Source organism: Dermacentor variabilis, chromosome 1 (genome assembly GCF_050947875.1).
Source record: "Dermacentor variabilis isolate Ectoservices chromosome 1, ASM5094787v1, whole genome shotgun sequence".
Classification (NCBI taxonomy): domain Eukaryota; kingdom Metazoa; phylum Arthropoda; class Arachnida; order Ixodida; family Ixodidae; genus Dermacentor; species Dermacentor variabilis.
In genome coordinates this window covers 245,867,713-245,890,573 of record NC_134568.1, presented here as the reverse complement: position 1 = coordinate 245,890,573, position 22,861 = coordinate 245,867,713, and positions in this window count along the sequence as shown.

Sequence of the window (22,861 nt, the reverse complement as noted above, 5' to 3'; positions counted from 1 at the left end):
ATGGTGATTCTTAAAAACTGAGCTTGTACAGGGTGAATAGACGGGATGTATAGGAACACGAACGACGCACGCTTACTCCCAACTGTTTCGACAGTTAATAATAATAATATTTGGGGTTTTACGTGCCAAAACCACTTTCTGATTATGAGGCACGCCGTAGTGGAGGACTCCGGAAATTTTGACCACCTGGGGTTCTTTAACGTGCACCTAAATCTAAGCACACGGGTGTTTTTCGCATTTCGCCCCCATCGAAATGCGGCCGCCGTGGCCGGGATTCGATCCCGCGACCTCGTGCTCAGCAGCCCAACACCATAGCCACTGAGCAACCACGGCGGGTGTTTCGACAGTTGGAACAGCTCGAAGTCAGCCCCGTGTAGGTCGTTCGCGTTGCTGTATGTCTCGCCTATTCACGCTGCATAAATACAGTTTTCAAGAACCATGCGCTGACTTACTGGTGAAGGAATTCTGTTGGGTGGTATAGGGGGTTAACGAGTAGCCATGGATAGAGGTGGTGATTTCGGTGGATAACATTTGAATGATAGGGCAGCGTAGCGCTACCGCATTACATACGCTCAGGCGTATAACAAGGAACGTTCTTCTGTGTGTCTAATTGACTGACTAAAAAATGGTTTGTAAAATCACTAAACGATCAATTTACGCGCATAAACATTCACAGATGAATTATAGAATGTATTGAAAAATATCAAAAGGATTTTTTTCCCGTTAAGATACTGGTTGTGCGTTTATCTTTCCAAGCTTCAAAGAAACTGAACGAGATGGGAAAAGTACCGCTTGAATACTTTAGGGCTCCAGTGCGCCACGACCTTCGTGCTTTCATGCAAATTTAGAAAGCATCATATGTGCTTAGGCAGGTTGAATGAGTAAACAAGCACTTAGCGTAAACGATTGTTTCGAGGCAATGGCCACGACATTTGTGCCAGCCGTATTGACATCCGAAGCCATAAACTATTTGCCTTTCATACAATTTGCCGATAGCAAAAAAATTGGCACAAACTCAGTAGTTGCTTGCGCTCTTCATCGTTAGCTCGCGTGTTCAAGTGACGGGAGCAGGCAAGTTATATTGACAAAATTGAGTAATCAAGGCCATTGTCTTTGATTAATTACCGTCGCTTACAACTGATTCACAAAGTATATGCATGCGGCAGCAATCCCTCTTTCGTGCGTGTTAGAACCCACTGATATCGGTGCACGCAAGCGGCTAGTTACGAAGCACTTATATCTGATGGAGCAGTCATTAGATCTCGGAAAAATTACACCCAAAACAGACCTCTTAATAAAATCAAGTCGTTCGCGTTCTTAATACTCTTTCCAAGTTTTGGATAGGAGGTTCTGCATTTTTTGCTGATACTATACGCAGCAAATGAGACTGATGTCAAAAGATAACCTGAGTAACCCAAGGGAAGAGTGAACGATATTGGGTTCGTTGCTTTCGCATAGCGCATACGTGCTTTTGTTTAAGCCTATTTAGACAAATTAACTGAAGCGCCCTGTACATGGGAGTGAATTCGATGATGCGAATCGTGCCCGTCATATTCACTGCCACGATTTTTTTGTTGTTGCTGTTTTTCCATCCGAGTCATGGGTTCGCTCTGTGCAAGTTTTTATCTTCTTTCGTTTTTTTTTGTGAAGTACCTCGGGCTTCCTTACTTCCTAGAAAAAGAAGAAAAAAAAACACTTTTCACTAATTTTGTTGGTCGTAGCAAACCAAAGAGCGATGTTTATTTCCAGGGCCTTGTAAGCAGCACCTTCACGGCGGAACTGATTTATAGTCACGCGTGCTCACATTTCCGGCCGTTTCTCGTGCAAAATCTGTGGCACTTACTGTATGCTTGCCACACGTCGCAGGAGGACGCAACTTTTCGACAATCGTCTCACCTATCCACTTGAATCAACTGTTCTGTCGGCAAACTTTCTTCGTTATTCGTTTTCCTTCTCCCACAGTTTGCACCTATTAAGCTTATGCCCGCCCAACGACCTTAGTCGCTGCAGTCGCACTCAAAGCACCATAAAACTTGAATTTTGCGCAGAGCAAAACAATGCACCACTACCACCAAAAACAGTTCAAGCAGCCAAACATACCCAACAAGCCCTCACTAACAACGCGTTCCCGTCTGCGACGGAGTGAATCGTTTGCATGTAGCACTGAGGACTTATGTCCCAGAATAAATGGCTTTATTTAAGCAGTTCGTCAGCGCAGCCTTGCGCGAGTGTCTGCTAATTAGCGTAGCACCAGGGCACGTAACTTTTTTCAAATGACTTTCTCCCTTTCGCAGTGTGTACACCATCGCCGAGAATTCCCCCCCCCCCTGTTTTGCGGCATCGGTCACGCACCGTTTGTGAGCGAGTAACAAACACAGCGCTTGCGCCGACAGCTGCGTGGAACAGCTCGCCTCGCCTAACCTGCAATAGCGCGCACTCTTCTGAAAGCGGGCATGACTGCCGATGCGAAATAACCCAAAGAAAAGCAGGCGAGGCAACACAAGTTCCTGCCCCAAACTTCACCCTCTCCCTACCGCCCCCTTACCCCCTTTTTCTCTCTGTTCAGCTCGTAATTGTTTTTATTCCGGTGATATTTCTTCGTGTATATTTTTTCAATAGTGACCTCTCAAGGAACGGAAAAGAATTCCTTACGAGGCTTCTCAGCTCATATTAATAAATTCTTGAAGTGAAACCCGGGCAGTGAAAGAAATGTCTTGTAGCAATGCAGGTTGACATCGACAGCTGCGCGTTCTATTTGGGCAGGTCACACCATCAATAATATTGTGGTACTTTGGATACTCTGGAGGAAGCATAATCTTTCTCGAATAACTATGCCATGTCGGAACGCCAAGAGAGCAAATTGCGAAAGTGACCGATGTCATACGTCACTGCTGCTGAACTTATTCACCTTACATCTTCGACCGTACTTTTCGTGGGCTCGATGCCGATTAAAACCAAATAACGTGTGTTTCCGTACATTTTCTTTCTGCCCAATTCATTTACACGTGGCTTTGTTTTTCTGCGTAGTTCCCTTGAACTAAAGATGAACGAAAATTGCAAATTACTGGAGCCCACAATCAACTGATAAAACAATGAGAATCGTTAAAGTGGAATGTGCTATCCAAAGTTAAAGGTACAAAAGTGAGTTGGAAGTGCGTGGGGCGCTCTTCTATCCATGTTTTCAATAAGTAAAAAAAGAATTGCTAGAACAACAAGACGCGAGTTTAAGGCGAGAAAGCCCTCTAAGGCACCTATTAGACGAGACCGTACGCGCAAGACTAAAATTTTCATCAGCGGATTAAACGGACTCTCGCGGGGATGTTTGCTCTGTAAACGTCCGCGCACAAAGTTCTCGGGGCGCCATTGTCCCCGCGACTCTCCGTTTCTTAGCGCGCGTAGGGCCTGTTCCCACTTTGTTTGGAAAACCGACGAAAGTTTGTGGGGTGCGCGTCGACCTCTGATGTACCGCCAGGGGCGGCCCCCTTTGCGAAAAACGCGGCAGCTACTCAAACTTCCACCGACGCGAACGCAATTAAACGCTTATGAAATATTACCTCCGGCAATAGTCGGGGCCTGGCCGAGCTGCCGGCCAGTGGCCAGAGGTCGCTTTGCATACGCGGTCGGCGTTAAATTAGATCTGTGGTAAGCAATGGCCGTCCACAGTGGCGGCTGCAGCGAGAGCTGTAGGAAGGGTCGCCCGCGCGGCGCGCTTTCAAAGGACTAGCCGGTGGCCCAAAGAAGCCGCACACAGACGCTCACGCGAACGTGCTTATTCTGGAACGAACAGATCGAACGTACTGAAAACACCCAGAACATGCCACTGGCACAAAATGGAGACGATTGACGCTGGTGAGCGTTCGTTCAGAACAATTCTGGGCGTCTTACATGCGCCGTTGCTTGAGGTGGCTTATGCAAACGAAGAATACAAAGAAGGATTTACCCTGTGTATCGCGCCGTACAAGTACAGGTGGCGATTAAAAAAAAAAGCTTAAAGAAGCTAGTCCGGGTGTTAAAAGGTGTCAAAAGATCAGCGTGACGATGCCGTGTGACGAGCCAACATGCGTGACGAGCGAACAGGCACGTTGAAATCACAAACGCCGATGTCCCTTCAAACATTTGTAGAAGCGAGCAGTGTGATTATAGGGTGTTTCACCTGCTATAAGCCGACTTTATGTGTTTTATGGGATTTGATTTTGTGTGCCTTTCTGTGACCTAACTTTAGGGGTCTTTATGTTGCCTCACATCGTGTGTTTCTACGACTTTATTTACGACTTGTGAACTGACTTCACATTTTGGTGTCAGTATACAATTTGCTTCACCTATAAATCCTGTGCGCTACACATATATATATATATATATATATATATATATATATATATATATATATATATATATATATATATATATATATTGCGAAAAACCATCTTGTGTTTCGATTTTTCTCGTATACGCGATAATTCTGTGAAATAGGGAGTAGTTGGCACCACTTAGAGAAGCTGACATATTTTGAAAAGCATGCATTAGAGAAAACATGTATATGTAATAGTGCATTCTATACCAGTACTGACCTGTAGGGCTGAAGTTTAAAGTACAACCTGTCCACTCGGAAGTCATTATGCCGCATCAAGATATACTGCCGCCGAATTAGGCAGTACATTAGATACCGCAAGTTCTACTGTAAACAGACGCAAAATTGATAGTGCGACTTTCTACTCCGACATAAAAAGAAGAGAGCGAGAGAGGTAAAATAGAGGCGGCAGAGATGGCAACCAGTAAAGCACCTGGTTGGCTTCCCTACACAGGGCAAAGGAAAAAGTGGAATAGAAAAGCAAGAGAGAGGAAAGAAGTGAATGTGTGCACGTGCGCGGACAGCACCACGCAGTCAAAGGCGCTCGCACAAGGCAGTCGTGCTCGTGCGCAAGAAGAACAAAAGTGCTTTCCCTGCCTTCTGGGCTGGTCATCGGTGGGGACTTGTCCCAGTGGTGAAGAAGCAGGAAATGTAGGCTGGTTAACGTAGGTATTTCGTTCGCTGTCTAAACGAGACGAAGAAATACAACGTACTGCCTGCTAGACTGATGCCAGTTCGCGTTATCCTACATTGTTTATTAGCACTGAACGTGTCCTTGAAGATGGTATTTACCACCTTAGCTTTCGCCGTACTTGGAATGGGCATCACCCAGCGCTTCAATATAGCGCATAGGAGCTCCTCCACCGCAACGTAGTAGAACGGTGCACCAGAAACAGTCATCTGTATATTGCCACAAAGCCTTCTTATAGACAATTGTTTCTGTTGCCAGGCCAGCACTGATACTGATAAGCAATTATATGAAGCAAGTGACGGCGTATAGCTAGCTGGTGTATAATGTCCTTACTCTGATTTCTAAGGCATGTCAGCCTGAACATATAATCACGCCACAGTGAATCCCAACTTACTGTGGAATAGCTTGGAACGACATATACGTATACATGTGGGGAAGGGGAGGAGGAAGGCTCACTAAAGAGAGTGAAGACATATTTGCGGAACCAGAAGTTTGAAGAGTGGCTTAAAGGGCTGGCTCTCATGTCCGTTCACCGGGTGCCAGTCAGCGTCTACGAATTTATCACCGCGTTTATCTCCCCCCCCCCCTCCTCTGAAAAAAAAGAAAGCCTGGATACCTTCCTGTTCAACCAACAAGCTAAAATAAAAAAAAAAATTGGAACACACTGACAGGGGGCGAGCTGATAACAACCTTTTTCCGTCATTACATTTCCACTTTCTTTTCAAATCCCATTAAGACCTGTGAAACATCAGTGGAATTGATGGCACTGGTCGACGGTTAGCGCGTCTTTATAGACTAAACACTCGTTTGCTCTTGTGGCTTCTACTTAGGCTCCAAAAAGGTCTGAAAACACTACTTGATCGATTACGGTTCGGTGTTGCGTACACTCGCGGCTGCGTGTGCCCTCGATACAAGGCTGAGAAGAGCGCACTTGAGACTACAATAGACCGCTTGGACTAGGGACCCTTTTCGTCGGAAAAGGTTTTGGGCGCATAGAGGGACGTTGAGCGTACCCAACGCGCCATAAGGTCACAGTTGGAATTTCTGTGTAAGACGGACTCAGACGCTCCGCTCTAACGCAATTGTGAAGTAGATGGGGGGCTGTGTGAAATGGGGGGGGGGGGGGGGGGTGTTCCCGTGAACGCGTTCTGGTCGGGCGTACTTATTGCGTTTAGTACGTGCACAAGCGATATACTGCGTATGAATACCGCGTACACATACCGCGTAGATAGCATATTGTCACGTAGTAGTGACAGTGAATAATACAGCAGCAAAACTGTGAATGACGAAACTAACTTTTCATTAGCCGAATTTGAGCACACAAAATCAAGTTACACTCAAAGCACAGCGATAGCGGCGAACACGGCCGGCGATCGTCGAAATTTGCTATGCCGATCAAGCGCGTCAGCTTCGCTGGGGCCCGCGTGTATTCCAGAAAGTTCTACACTATTCGCGTCGCACATGCAGTCAGATTACGCAAGCTTCGGTGACAACAGACAGCAGAAATAACCATCAATAACATTCGAGAAACATCCGATACATGCGAGCGCGTCCGGATCTGAGCGATAACATTTATTAGACCGTGAAAAGCGGTCACCCTTAAAAAATAAGTACACGTGTCAATGCCCCCTCTCAGAAAGCATCGTCCTGATTCTACAAACATAACAGGAGAGTGAAAAAAACGAAAGGATACTTATTAAACAGTAGCAAAACAACAAAGAAACAAAGTGCAAAGCATTACAGTCCAAAAAAAAAAGAAAGTCGAAAGTTCAGCCATGCAAAGTCCCAAAGTTCATTAGCTCTTGTAGAACGGCTTAAGTCGCACAACATCGACTATTACAGGTCGTGAGCGGCGCCGCTGTGATATCGAAATGCCGTCTGGCACGACCTCATAGTCGGGTGCGCCAATGCGTTGGATGATCCTGTAGGATTCGAAATAACGGCGTAAAAGCTTCTCGCTAAGTCCACGCCGGCGTATTGGGGTCCAAATCCAAACATGGTTGCTGGGCTGGTACTCGACGTAGCGTCGTAGAAGGGTGTAATGTCGGCTGTAGGTCCTCTGCTGGTTCTTGATCCGCAGGTCGACGAGCTATCGGGCTTCTTCGGTGCACTGGAGATAGGTCGCGACGTGAAGATTCTCTTCGTTGGTGACGAGCGGCAGCATGGCGTCGAGAGTCGTTGTTGGGTTCCTACCGTAAACCAACTTGAATGGTGTGATCTGTGTTGTTCCTTGCACCACCGTGTTGTAAGCGAAGGTTACGTACGACAGGACGGCACCCCAAGTCTTGTGTTCGACGTCGAAGTACATTGTAAGCATGTCGGCGAGGGTCTTATTCAAGCGCTCCGTAAGACCATTCGTCTGATGGTGGTAGCCAGTTGTCCTCCTGTGGCTTGTCTGGCTGTATTGCAGGATGTCTTGGGGCAGCTCCGCTGTAAAGGCCGTTCCTCTGTCGGTGATGAGGACTTCTGGGGCGCCATGTCGCAGCAGGGTGTTCTAGATGAAGAACTTCGCCGTTTCGGCTACACTACCTTTCGGCAGAGCTTTCGTTTCAGCGAAGTTGGTGAGGTAGTGCGTCGCCACGACGATCCACTTGTTTCCAGATGTTGACGTCGGAAAGAGTCCCTATAAGTCCATCCCGTTCTGCTGAAATGGTCGGCAAGGAGGCTCGATCGGCTGTAGTAATGCCACTGACCTTGTCTGTTGTGTCTTGCGTCGCTGGTAGCCTCGGCATGGCTTGACGTAACGGGCAACGTCGGTGGACAGGCGCGGCCAATAATACTTTTCCTAGAATAGCAGCTTGGCATGTTGGTTTTCCATCCTGGATCAGTGCTTGTGGTGCCGTCTTCTTGTCTCGCGTCCGGCCTACGTTTTGCGCTTTTAACACCAGGATACTTTTCCTTTATCTTCGATAGGGTCCGGAAGAATCCGAGGTACCCAGCAGTCGGATCGTCATGTAGGGTGTGCAGTATTTCTGGACGCAACGCTGAGGGAACAACAAGAATGTAGTTTTCGCGGACTGGTGAAAAGTTCTTTACAAGTAGGTTGTCTTGAAGCGATAACGAAGACAATCCTCGCTTAAATGCCACAGGGACAACGTCAGTGTTCCCTTCCAAATACTCGACGAGGCTTTTTAGCTCCGGGTCTGCTTGTTGCTGTTCAGGGAAGTCTTCCGCTCTTCTTATTCCAAGGAAGGCGTCGCCATCCTCGTCATCTTGCGGCGGCGGGTCAATGGGGGCGCGTGATGGGCAATCGACATCAGAGTGTTTTCTTCCGGATTTGTAGATTACAGTGATGTCATATTTTTGCGATCTGAGGCTCCACCACGCCAGCCGTCCTGAAGGGTTCTTTAAGTTCGCTAGCCAACACAACGCGTGATCGCCGCTGACAACTTTGAATGGCCTGCCATTTATGTGAGGGCGGAATTTCGCTGTAACCCAAATGATGACGAAGCATTCCTTTTAGGTCGTAGAATAATTGCCTTCTGCTTTTGACAGCGACTGGCTAGCGTAAGCTATCACCCGTTCAAGTCCGTCCTTCATCTGGACTAGGACGGGAGAGGCCTAGGCTACTGGAGTCAGTGTGGATTTCGGTATCGGCGTCCTCGTCGAAGGGCGCAAGTACTGGTGGCGATTGCAAGCGTCGTTTGAGTTCTTGATGTGCGTCGGCCTGCGGCGTTTCCCACTTGAATTCGACATCACATTTAGTTATATATGTCAGCGGCTCAGCGATGCGTGAAAAGCCCTTGACAAAGCGCCTGTACTAGGCACACATGCCAAGGAATCTTCGCACTGCCTTCTTGTCGATGGGCTGGGAGAACTTTGCGATGGCAGCTGTCTTCTGCGGGCCGGGGCGAACTCCAGATTTGCTGATGACGCGGCCGAGGAACAGAAGCTCATCGTAAGTGAAGCGGCACTTTTGTGGCTTCAGAGTAAGCCCTGATGACTTGATGGCCTCTAGTACTGTCGCAAGCCGCCTAAGGTGATCGTCGAATTTTTAGGCGAAGACGACGACGTCATGCAAGTAAACAAGACAGGTCTGCCACTTCAATCCTGCTAACACCGTGTCCATGACGCGCTGGAACGTTGCAGGCGCCGAGCAGAGTCCGAATGGCATGACCTTGAACTCGTAGTGGCCGTCTGGCGTGATGAAGGTGGCCTTTTCGCTATCTCTCTCGTCGACTTCTATTTGCCAGTAGCCAGACTTGAGATCCATCGACGAGAAGTATTTTGCGTTGCAGAGCCGATCTAATGCGTCGTCTATCCGTGGTAGGGGGTATACATCCTTCTTCGTGATTTTGTTCACTCGACGATAATCGACGCAGAAACGTAGGGTTCTGTCCTTTTTCTTAACCAAGGCTACAGGAGAGGCCCACGGGCTTTTCGACGGCTGGATGATGTCGTCGCGCAGCATTTCGTCGACTTGTTGCTTTATAGCTTCACGTTCTCGCGTCAAAACTCGGTAAGGGCTCTGGCGGAGTGGTGAAGCGCACTCTTCGGTTATTATGCGATGCTTTGCAACTGGTGTTTGTCCAATCCTCAATGACGTCGAAAAGCAGTAATTGTATTGCTGGAGAAGACTTCTGAGCTGTTCCTGCTTACTGATGGGGAGACTTGAATCTATGTCGAAGTTTGGTTCGGGAACTGTGGTCGTCGGTGTGGATGCGGCAGTATCCGTGAGAACAAAGGCAATGCTGATTTCTTGAAATTCCTTGATGTATGTGATCGTCGTGCCCTTGTTGATGTGCTTGAACTCCTGGCTGAAGTTTGTCAGCATCAGTTTCGCTTTCCCTCCGTGCAGTCGAGCGACCCTCTTGCGACGCAAATTTCACGATCGAGCAGTAGACGTTGGTCGCCCTCGATGACGCCTTCTACATCTGCGGGTGTTTCGCTGCCAACGGAAATGACAATGCTGAGCGAGCTGGGATGCTGACTTGCTCTTCAAGTACACTCAAGGCACGCTGACTGGATGGCCTCTCAGTCGGTATCGCTTGGTCTGTGGACAGCGTTATCGACTTCGAGCTCAGATCGATGAGGGCGCCGTGTTGGTTCAGGAAGTCCTTGCCGAGAATTACGTCTCGCGAGCACTGTTGGAGGACAACTAGCTTTGAAGGGTAGGTCCGGTCATGAATTGTAATTCTTGCCGGGCAGATTCCCGTCGGAGTTATGAGATGTCCTCCAGCTGCCCGAATGTGATGGTCGTTTCATGCAGTCTTGACTTTCTTCAACTTCGCGGCGAAGAATCCATTGGTGACGGAGTAGTCGGCTCCTGTGTCCACTAAGGCGGTGACTGCGTGGCCGTCGGGAAGCACGTCGAGATCGGTCGTTCTTTGTCTTGCGCTGAATTTAGGTCGTGGCGCCCTGATCACGGCCACTTTTGGGGATGGAATCGTCTGTACACGAATAGCCTTTTGGGCCATTCATTCAGTAATGCCAGTCCAAAAAAGTTTACAAGTATAGGCAATGGTATAAGTTGCTATTTCATATTATCGTGGTGTTCATTCTGGCTTCCTCTTCGTCTTAGATTAGCCACGATGCCAAGTCACAGCCAGAGTCTTATTTAGCCGCGGGAGAAACAGGAGCATCCTGCGAAGAAGCAGAAGTGTGTAAACCCGCAATGCTGGAGAACTCAGAGAGAGAGGGCAGGACAAGGAAATTAGCCAATGTAGACCGGCTGGCTGCCCTCTGCTGCGGCAAGGGGGTAAAGAGAATTAAGGAAGATAAAGAAGATGATAAAAACAGATACGAGCAACAACAAAGGAAAAGTATATGACTGCGATTTGGGGCTCCACTTCTGCAACTCGCAACAGTGTCATGCAAACGGAAACGAGAATGCTCGGAGACTGGTCGAGAGCGTCCTCAGCACAGAGGGTGTTGAATGGATTGTTGCGCTTTTTGAGAACAAGGGGATTTAGTGACAGATTTTGAGAAGTGTCGCATGCAGGTCTCAGGCGCTTGCTTCATGCATGGGACTGCGAAACGAAGAGTGCTCTCCGGTCGATTCAGACTCTTCCTGCCTGGAAAGCGTGATGTAGTTCCCACTGTGAAATACAAACAACAAATAAATGACGAGGCTCCAAGCTTTTAAGGGCCCAGGAGATGTAGTGGTGGTAGCCGAAGATAAGCTACGTTTCTAATGATAAATGTTTTAAATAAATTGATGCCACACTTGATCGCACATGTATAGACTGCTTATTCATTAGAATTTCTTCTCACAAGCGTCTCAGACTTAATGTCCATTACACTATGAATTTGCCACACGCACAAAGAGATCTGCTTTTTCATTGTTGCACACAGCATTCCAGTTCTCGTAATGCCAGACTATAGTCTTCCGCAAAGCATTCGCAAACAAGAATCTCATATCTGCCTTTTCACGGTCGCTCATATCGTTCTCACGCTTGCCACGCAAGGCTATAGTCCTGATGTTTTCTGTGCCGCCGCATGGGCTTCTGCGCTTTCTAGCCCTCGGAGGTTCACATTTTACGTGTTCGACAACACTGGGAGGCTGTGGCAGAGAAATTCCGAAAGTTGCGTTCTGTACATCTCCAACAAAGTCACAGGCAGTCCACATTTTTTCCTGGTGGTGAACTTGAAAAGCTGTACAATGGAAATGCGTTTTGCTCAGGTAGATCACGGGAGGCCCCCAGAACAGGTCGCGATCTACGTGGGCACCCAAAGATGGCTGAGTCTTTCTATAGGCGATAGGATGGCCGTTGATAGAGAAGCTGTAGGGCGTCGTAAGTGCACGTGTGCACACTACTAATGCACATTTTTCCGCTGAGATCTTTAGTTTTTCGTCTCGCAAGAAAGGTACATGTCAGTGATGCCGCTTTTTGAAGTCTTGCACGCAGTTGGAGACGCGTCACGCCTGATGCCCACATTCACATGTGTTCTGCGCAAATTGAGGCACTAGCAGTCTGTGGCAGTTATTGTACAAGTCATACAAGGGCAAGGTTGACAATTGTGGGCTTTAAACTCCGACGAGTGGGACGCCACAACAAGCATAATGGTCAATGGTCGGGCCATTTCAGTGCGAATAAAAAGTACCGTCTTGTGAGATAGTTTCGTACCCATCAAAACACTCTCCCAGAAATTTCCGCAGTTTGTGATGTATCAAGAATTGCGTCTTTAGTCGCGTTGTCATAAGCGGCTTTCACATCGAGAAAAATCGCTGCAGAGAGACGCTTAATCGATTTCGCTTGATGAATAAAAGACACAAGATTGATGAAAATCTCGGCTTGTCTTAGCCGTCTCCGACGTACTTTTACAGTCGCAACGATCAACATTGCCCAGAATCATCCTGTGTTTACAAATGTAACTATCGAATCACTAATAATTCATATGCACCACTTATCCCTCGTCTAGCCATGTGCCTACAAGATAATCATGCGCTGCATTTTACGCTAGTATTTTCGCAAGGGTCTCTGAAACAAGTCACCTTAGAGCACTAATATCAAACATGCTCTGATTTTGTGCATACAGTTGGCTCGGTTACTGAAAACAGCTCCTCCAAATGAGTTCGTCATCCAATCAAGATTGGTACACATTAAATTCAAATTCCCTCATGCCGAAACATCAACGGGATTGGAACTTGCGGCTGTCAGAGCCACTGTTCACTATATACAGCAGGCGCCTATCCGTAGGGCTGCATTTAGTGATTCGCAGGCAGCCCGCCCAACACTGCAGTCAAGTCTACTTCATTGCCCTCATGAACAGCTGGTATCCCAGACCTCAGATTCTCACCACCGCGCTGTTAGAAAACGCGCATGTAATCAGATTTTAGTGCCCATTGGCTCACTGTTACATCATTGGTACCGAAATAGTTGACGAAGCAGCGCGTTGCGCCCAAGAACAAGTCTACCTTGTGCCTGTGCCATTGTCAAGGACTGATGCAGCGTGTCAACTTTGCCTACTTACTCGTCGCAGTACTTTAGAGCATTGGAATTGACCGGAATGTGCCAACTCGCGACTTTTAGCCCTTCATTGCAGCTTCAACTACAGTGTAGTCTATCTGAATGCGACGCAACCTTACGGTGTCCCTTACGGTTGGGCGTCGCCTTTACGACCGCGTAGTGTTTCCATATCTGCATAATGGACAGGTGCATCGTGCGTCGATCGGAATTGCGACGCGACCGTGCAACATATCTTAATAATATTGTCCTTCCTTTGACAATAACAGGCGGACATCGCGCGTCACTTTAACCTGATTGGACGACAGAGCGCAAAAAAAAAAATCGCATCATGGCGTCGACCGTCCTTCGCCTTATGGACGAAGAGAGCATTGCTACAGATTTTGAAGTTGAGTGAACGCTGCGATCGGCTATGATTGTGCGGTAAACGCTGTTATGTGTGCGCCGGTACACAAGTTGTACTTCCTTTCCTTCTCGTGTTCGTTTTCCCTTTCTTTCCCGCTTCCTCCATCCCCAGAGTAGGGTAGCAAACCAGGTTGAACCTGGTAAACCTCACTGCCTTTCCTTTTCTTTCTCTTTCTCTGTGCCGCATGGCGTTCCAAAAGTTGCAACGCAACGCTCTATATAGCACCCCATATAATACTTACAGTGTAACCCTGTGGATGGTAAAGCTAGCTTGCGCGCTGCCCACATCCGCGAGCGAAAAGTAGCGCGAAATATATTGGAACAAAGTTATTCAAAAATAAGAAACCCGGATTCGCAAAGCCTTTCTTTCGTAAGTGCTGTTTGCCATCGGCTGCCCGTCTTCGCTAACGTATCCAATGTCATAATTGGTCGGCATCTGCTGTTACGAACAGTTTAGCGTGTTTTTGTTAATACAGGTCAAGATTATTTGTCTTGATATCAAAACCATACGTAATGGTATACACCGAAGAGTCATATAAATGACGTCTAATTGCGTTCCAATGTTTTGCTCTTGCTTACATTTTCCATGTATGTTTTTGCCAGGGTTACACGGCTGTTACCAAACTCCTCGGGAATGCCTCAGGAAGCGTTTCTCTTGCCTCGGAAGGAAATTAGCTCTATTTGTGACATTATCATATAAAATAAAAGTTGTTCATTCCGCTCGACCTATTGTTTATTCCGCTTGAATACTTAAACGTGCAATATGCCCAAGGTTGAAGACAAGGCATGGCGAGATGTCGGAGACCAAACGTTCTCTACTGGGGGTGGAAAAACGCCGCGCCACGTGGCAGTTATATGACCTCCACGCGCAGAGAACGGCGAGGAGCACCAGGCTGCTTGGGACGCCAGCAGGAGGAGACGTGAGTTGGACGCTACTGGCGGGCAGAACATGATCGAATGGTCATCTCCTGCACCTACCTCGTGGTGCCGCGGGCGTAAGGAAACTGCAGAAAGCTCGCATGCAAAATATCTATACGTAATTAACCTTAAGAGCGCGTTATATCCAAAGCGGCAGCGGTTGTGGTTCAAGTGTGCGCTTGCTAAACCCTTCTTCCACGTTTCACAGAAATGCTCTCGGCATTCAAATATTATTAATAAAGAAGTTTTACTCTCTCTCTCTCTCTCTCTCTCTCTCTACGGCCCTGGGCTTTCATCTGCTGGCGAGGTTGTTTGCTGCGCCATACCGCACGTGGGTGTGAACGCTGCTCCTCCAGGTGTGCCCAAGCTCCGCTACGTGGCGACGTGATCGCATCCAGAGCGCCTGCGCCAGACCATTTGTGGCCTTGAAAGCTTCCGTCGGATGGACACCGGCATGAAAGCGGCAGCGGTTGCGGTCCAAGTGTGCGCTTGCTAAACCCTTCTTTCGCGTTTCACAGGTTGGTACTTATTTCCCCTAGAGATAGCGTAATAGTATTTGTGGCCGCAACTGCTGCTGCTGCTGTATTGGCGCTTCTCACTCCATCGTTTTTCAAGTTGCCCTTCCGTTATGTCTACCAATGCTGAGTTGGGCAAGTGACTCGATGATCTCGAGGCGCAATTTAAAGATAGATTACAAAAACTTGTCGAGAAACTTGTTTCCGACGTGAAAGGGAAGCTGCAGGAAGCTGGACTGGATAACAGCACCCTGCGTACCCAAGTTTCTGGCATGGATGGCAGTCTGACCATGCTAAATGAAATTGTCGAGAACACCCGTACCCAGCAAGCTGAGTTATCGGCATCAAACAAGGCTCTGAATTCGGAAAACGAAGCCCCTAAAAGAAGGCTGGCCGAGATGGAACAGTATTCCAGAATCAACAATGTTGAGATCAAAGGAATACCATTTACAAAGGATGAAGACTGTATTTCTATCGTAACTGCCATTGCCGATAAGGCGGCATGCTTTCTTGCTCCGGTCGAGATCGAGATAGCGCATCGTGTGCCCACTAAATCAGGTCATCAAAATATTATTGCCAGGTTTTGCTCTCGCGCTAAAAGAATACGATTTTCTGGCAAAGGCTCGCAAGGCGGGGATGGATACCGGCAGTCTTGGTTTCACTGGAGAGAACGCGGGGGCCATTTTCATTAACGAACACCTTACACCTGACAACAAGAGGCTGTCTGATCAGGCCTTAGCGCTCATGAAAGAAAAAGGATGGCGCTTCCTCTGGACTAAGAATTGTCGTATCAACGCACGCAATCCGCAGACAGCCGAGTTCACCGCATTAACTGTGAAGCGGACCTCTCTGTCATCTCTTAACCTGAATCACGTGCATAATGTCAATCCGTCCTCAACAGACCCCTTATGGCTTCATACTTCACACCGTCCGAACTAGATTCTTACCTTAAACCTCCTTGCCGATCCCTCGTACATTTTAATGCGCGCAGCTTACGGAAACATTTTGATGACATCTATAATTTCCTATCATGGTGTCAACACCACTTCTCGATCATATGTGTAAGTGAAACTTGGCTCAGCGAAGCCGATAACAACTTGTACTCTTTTTCATCTTATACGCCAGAAATACTGTCACCGGAGTGACAGGAATAATGGCGGTGCAGCTGTTTTCATTTCATCGGAGTTAGAATATTCCAGGCGTCGGGACTTAACAATTAATGAAGTAAACTGCGAATCAGTGTGGATTCAGCTGAATGCATCATTTCTGGATATTGATGCCAAAAATTTAGTGGTTGGTTCTATTTATCGATCGCCTTTGTCACCCATTAATGATTTTTGTTTAGAACTAAACCATGTTTTGCACACGCTATCGCTAGAACGTAAGAACATCATTATTATTGGTGACATCAGTATTAACCTTCTAGATGTTCACAGTTCATCATAAACTGCTTATACAGATACCTTGAACGGACGTGGCCTCGAATCACTGGTAACTGTACCTACTCCGCAGAATAATAATGGTCCAGATGCACTAATTGACCACGCATTGTCGAACCTCATGATTACTCCTGGATCTGGTGTCATTGAAGTTTCACTAACTGATCATTATCCAATTTTCGTGCGTATAAATTGCAATATGAATATTCAGCATATGCATGTTAAAAGAAAAAAAATATCGAGAAAACTTCATTTGTTAGGAAAATGGCCGATGTTAATTGGAACCCAGTTACGTCGCAAAATGATCCAGAAATCGCCTTCGAATTGTCTTGCAATATAATTTCTAACGCTACTTCCGAATCAACCACAATAACCGTAAGAAAAGGTTCGCTTCTCCTCGTTGTCCGTGGATGACTGACAATCTTCTCAAATGCGTTAGCAGAAAAGATATTTTTTATTTAAGAAAACAAACAAGGAGCCATTTAATTTGATCCTGATGACTTGTTACAAGTGCTACTCGAATATTTCGAGTAGGCTTCTTAAAAACGCTGAAGAAGAGTATTATGAAAAGGAAATTCACCGTGCTGTCAACGATTCTAAAAAACAGTGGAAAATTATTAACGAGTTGTTAAATAGAACATCGCCAGACCCCGCCATAACTGCTATTCAAGTTGGTGAACAAACCCTTAATAATGCTTCAGCCATTCCTGACGCCTTTGTCGATTCATTTTGCCCCCACCAACCACGTCTCTCAGTTCATATTGACAAGGTTTATCATCGTCTGCCACACAGTTTTTTTTTTCTCTGTCCAGTTTCCCCAGAAGAAGTGCGCATCACCATTCTGAGCTTAAAAAACACGGGAGCTGGTTTAGATAACTTTAACTCATATCATGTAAAGCTTATAGCTCATCTTATCAGTGACACACTCTCCCCCATACTAAATCTAATCTTCTAAACTGGCGTCTTTCCTAGCTGCTTAAAGATCGCCAAAGTTATTCCTGTTTTCAAAAAGGGTAGCAAAAATTCCTTATTAAACTACCGCCCTATATCTATTATATCATTTTCCAGCAAGGTAATTGAAAAATTATTCGTAGTACGTTTAACTAGCTATTTCAAAAAGTTGAGTATTTTGTCATCAAATCAATTTGGCTTTCGATCTGGTTATTCAACTGAATTAGCGCTCATTACTTTAACTGATCCTCTTAAAACAGCCATTGACACGGGTAAGTTGGCTGGTACCTTGTTTATTGATTTTTCTATAGCTTTCGATTCATTAAATCATGACATACTTTCTGCTAAACTAAACGCTGTTGGCGTATGTGGTCCAGCACCTTCCCTAATTCGCAGGTATTTACATGATCGAAAACATGTCGTCTCTATTTCTGATACTCATTCGCGTACCAAACTAACTAACATAGCGGTTCCACAAGGCTCAATACTAGGACCAATTTTATTTTTCGTGTACATCAATGACCTTCCAGAACACATCACACATTCTAAATGTATTTCACATGTTGATGACAAACAATTTATTCTTCTAACACGTGTTTGGAATCGCTAATATCTGACCTTAATGCTGACGCGCCTAAAATCCTCAGTTGGTGCAGAGATAATATACTCAATATTAATGCCACTAAATCGAAATTTGTAATTTTTTCATCGCCGCAGAAAAGTGTACAGGAGAAGCCGTGCATTAAAATTGGTCCAACTTCTCTTCAGGCTGTTGACCATGCAACATTTCTTGGAGTTGAACTCGACAATCATTTGAAATTTCCAACTCGCATATCTTTATTCACCCGTAAAAAAATGGGATATTTATGTGCCAAAACCACTTTCTGATTATGAGGCACGCCGTAGTGGAGGACTCCGGAAATTTCGACCACCTAGGGTTCTTTAACGTGCACCGAAATCTAAGTACACGGGTGTTCTCGCATTTCGCCCCCATCGAAAAGCGGCCGCCGTGGCCGGGATTCGATCCCGCTACCTCGTGCTCAGCAGCCTAACACCGTAGCCACTGAGCAACCACGGCGGGTGTTTCACTGAAGTAAAGAACTTGAAGTCAGTCTACAGCAGCCTTACACCATAGCCACTGAGAGCCGTAAAGCGGCATATGCGATCAGAATACTAATCAAAGTCCCCCCCCCCCCTATTTTCCAGTACGTGAATTAATTTCACTCTACTACGCTTTTCTTCACAGCCACATCTCTTACTGCATTTCTTCTTGGGGCAATACCTACGTAATTCACTTGGCGCCCCTGCAGCACACACAAAACCAAGCTTTGAGAATAATCACTTACAGCCATTTTTCATCTAGTGCCTTGCCATTACTCCGCACATGTAATATTTTGTCAGTAGTGGATTTAAATAAATGTTCTCTTGGTGTCCGGACGTATAAATTTTGTCGAGGAGAATTACCAATTCCGTTGATAACAAAACACCAAACCCCACATTTCTGTGGCACTCGATTTTCACACCATAATAACTACCTGCTACCGAAGCCAAGGACTAACTACGGCAAATTTACTGCGAACTTTTTGGCAACATCAATATGGAATTCACTACCGCCTTCCATTAAACTATCACCTTCCATTCATTTAATTAAGAGGAAACTTCGTCGCCACTTGTTAGGAAAGTGATTGTTTTGTTTATTTAGCACTCCTGTATATGGAATAATACTCACAGGATCTGTCTTTTGTGTTGATACTATATTGTTATTACCATGACTTGACTTTTTTTAAATACTTTTTGTCATAGGATTGCTACTTTTGTTTACTAGGATTGTTAAGCGCATTAAGTGTACTTTTTTCTATGTATTTATTGTTGGAGGTCCCTCCCCAGTCTTTGACTATGAGACCTCCTACAGTTACTTTTCCTGTACGAAATTTCAAACGCATCAATAAACTCAAACTGAAAACTGGAAAAAAAAGTTAAACGTTGTCCAGACAACTGACGAACCTATGCGCTTATACGTATGAATGGGATGCCACATGACCACGAAGTGTGTGGAGTGATACATTCTCATGAGTGATCACTTGGCGTAGCTTCCACACCATTCTGCCCTAAGTATAGAACGACACGCCGCGGTAGTCCAGTGGCTATGGCGTTGTGCTGCTGAGCTCGAGGTTGCGGGTTTTAAGCAGGCTGCGACAGCCGCATTTCGACGGGGGTGAAATGCAGAAACGCTCGCGTACAGCGCATTGAGTGCCCTGTTAAAAAATCTAGGCGGTCCAAATTGGTCCGGACCTCCTGATTACGGCGTGCCTCACAATAAGATTCTACTTCTGGCACGTAAAAGCCCGAAATTAAATTAATTAATTATTAAATAAATAATTAAAACAAGCAGTATAGTCTTCAAAGAGTAAACAAAACTAAAGAAAAAACTAAAGTGAAGCAACGACAAGGAATGGAGTGCGCCAAGTAGGAACAGAACATACACGCAGTAACAGAAAAAACACGCAGGCCACACTAATTAAAAAGGGATGTAAAATATACAGAAACAATAATAGCCAAATATATTGGTCACTTGCAAGGTCTCTCACAAATGGGAAGCCAAGCCAATTTATTGTAGAAAACAGTGTGTCATGAGCCTGGTCGCGTCGAGAAGCACCATTTCTCAAATTAAGGAAATAAAGAAGGGTCGTACGCTGTAGGACAAGTAGACTATAGTCCCTTAGTAGCGACGTGCGCTGCGCAAGGAAAGCAGGACACTCTAAGCTGCTCCAGTGTCTCGCAGGAACTGCAAAAAGCCCACGACGGACTGTCTACACGTTCTTGCCGGTATAAATGTTCAGACACCAGGGTAGAGCCAACCCGTCTCTTGAGCAATAGAGCTCCAGCCGAACCAGGCAAGCCTTGACCACAAACACGGGAAGGAAATTATCTTCGTTATAGCATGCTGGTCTGAGTGCTGCTTGAGGAAGTATGGCCGAATCAAAAGACGGGCATCGTCTAACGTACGCAAAATTTCCTGACAGTTACATTCGTTGTGTGCACAAGCGTGAGCGAGTCGATCGGCCTCTTCGTTCATTCGATTGGCGACCGAGCTAGGAAGCACTTTCTTTTATCAGCGATCACTTAAGTCTCAAACCGCCGCTGAAACAATTGAAAATAACCCATTTTAAACGTTCTCTAGCTTATTACTAAGACAACTCCCTCTCGACTAGCCAAATTTTCAATAGCAAGAATTGTGCTGCTATCTTCTGAAATGCAAGCAGGCATGCGTGCACGCGCAAATGTGATATCATGGTTGAGTAAAGAAGTGCAGACAACGCATAGATTTCAGATAAATTCTGAGGTATTACGTGCCAAAATTACCGCCCGAATATGAGGCACGTGGCAGTGGGAGACTGCAGAATAATTTTGATCACCTGGAGTTTTATCGTGCGCCTAAATTTATAGTAAACGAGTGTTCTTCTATTTCGCCTCCATCAAAATGCTGTGACCGGGATAGAACCCGCGAACTCGAGCTCAGCAGCGAAACGCCATAGCATCTAAGTTACTGCGGCGGTTACAACGCATGACTGAAAAGCTCCGAAGAAGCGAGTGAGACTGAACCAAAAAACGTTCTTGTGGTTTCGTTTCATAGCAAAAAAAAAAAAAATGATATTGACGGATAATGTTCCGATTCCTCTCTGGTTCGCGCAGAAGTTGTGCTTTTGTTCGGTCTTTCATTCAGTTCTCGTTCGCCACGCTACATATTCTAGCAGTGACTATAACAACAAGACGACCGATGTGTCGTTAGCGAATCGTGGACCGTAAGAGAAGTGTTCAGTTTTTTGTAACTACCTGCGGCCCATCGGTGTACAAACTTTTGTGCCTTTATTGCACAAGTATAATATAGTATTTTTGAAGAGAATGCATTCCTTGGCGAGTAACCGCCACGTTTCGGTATCGGGTATGCCCGTTTTTAAAACGTCTATGTTTAACCTTCTTTCAGGGCCGGTACCGAATTCCTGGTGTAGAAGCCGTTTGGTGCAAAGTTCACTTGAAATGTAAATCTGTTAATGTGGGCGCGGTCTACAGGCCACCAAATGCTGAAACTGTGTATTTGGATCTTCTGTTTGATTACATGTATAAATATGTCTATGGCTCTATGATCATATTAGCTGGCGACTTTAATTGTCCGCTAGTTAACTGGAATACCTTAAGCTCAACTGATGCAACAAGTAATGCCATGTATCGTATCCTATTCACTTTAGACCTTGTACAAATTGTTAGAGAGCCTACTCGTGCGCAAGGATCATCCAATTCTATACTAGACTTGGTGTTTGTTAGTAACTACTTCAGAGTAGATGATTGTAAAGTTGAAGTGTCAAAAGGAATTTCTGACCATGAAACGGTACTGTGTACGCTGTTCTTGCCAAACTTGGGTCGCCAGCGCGGTCCGACGAAATATGTGCGCGCATTTAACAGAGCGAACGACGCGGCTGTTGTGACGTATCTTATTCATGAATTTAATGATTTTTATTATTTGTATGTTCAGAGTATCATGACTGTTGACGCCTTGTGGGTACAATTTAAAGAGCACGTGATGCATTGCATCACAAATTTTATCCCTTTGAAAAAGAAGGCAACATGCAAGCACAATCCGCGGATTTCTCGAGAAATAATCCACATGAAACGAAAAATTAATAGGTTAAGGCAACGAAATAGGCAACGACCAAACTTAGAACTAAAGGTCAACATAATTTCGCTAACAAAACAATTAAAGAATAAAGTACTCGAAGCTAGGAAACGATTTTGTGGCACTACACTTAACAACTTCATTAAAAATTCGCCGGCCAAGTTCTGGAGGTATTTAAACAGAAAGAATGTTACTGCTAGTTCGCCTACACGTGGAAAGCAGCAAGCTGACTCATTTAACAATTACTTCCAGTCGATATTCACCGCCGATAACGGTGTTTTAGGAACATTAGCGTGCTATAGTAATGAGTCTACACAACTTTCTGGCGCTCCGGTCATAAGTGTACCTGGGATTCTTTCTCTGTTGTTGAACCTTGATGAAAGAAAGAGTTGTGGTCCTGACGGAATTCCAAACTGCTTTCTTAGGCGCTATGCCGAACCAATCAGTGAATATCTCTACCTCATATTTTCTAAGTCACTTCAGGACAGCTGTCTGCCCGCTGAATGGAAGGTAGCAAAAATTGTGCCCATTCACAAATCAGGCGACGTACGTCCCCGTCCAATTACTGACCTATATCCCTCACATGTACTTGTTGTAAAATTCTTGAGCACATCTTATTAAAATTTCTTAAAGAACATACTGAGACTAAAAACATCATTCACCAACACCAGCATGGCTTCAGAGCAGGGTTGTCCACTGTTACCCAACTGGCAGAAATCTTTCATGACCTCGCAGAGGGAATCAATCATCAAAGTCAAACTGATATAATTTTCCTTGATTACTCAAAGGCTTTTGATCGCGTGGCACATGCTAAACTGAATTTCAAGCTAAACAAAATACTTGGCGATGGTCCCGTTACGAGGTGGATAGCCAGCTACTTATCAGAACGCCGACAATATGTGCAATACAATGACCATGCTTCTGATATCGTTCCGGTCATTTCTGGCGTGCCGCAGGGCTCTGTGCTAGCACCATTTTTGTTCATTTTATACATAAACGACATAACATACCACGT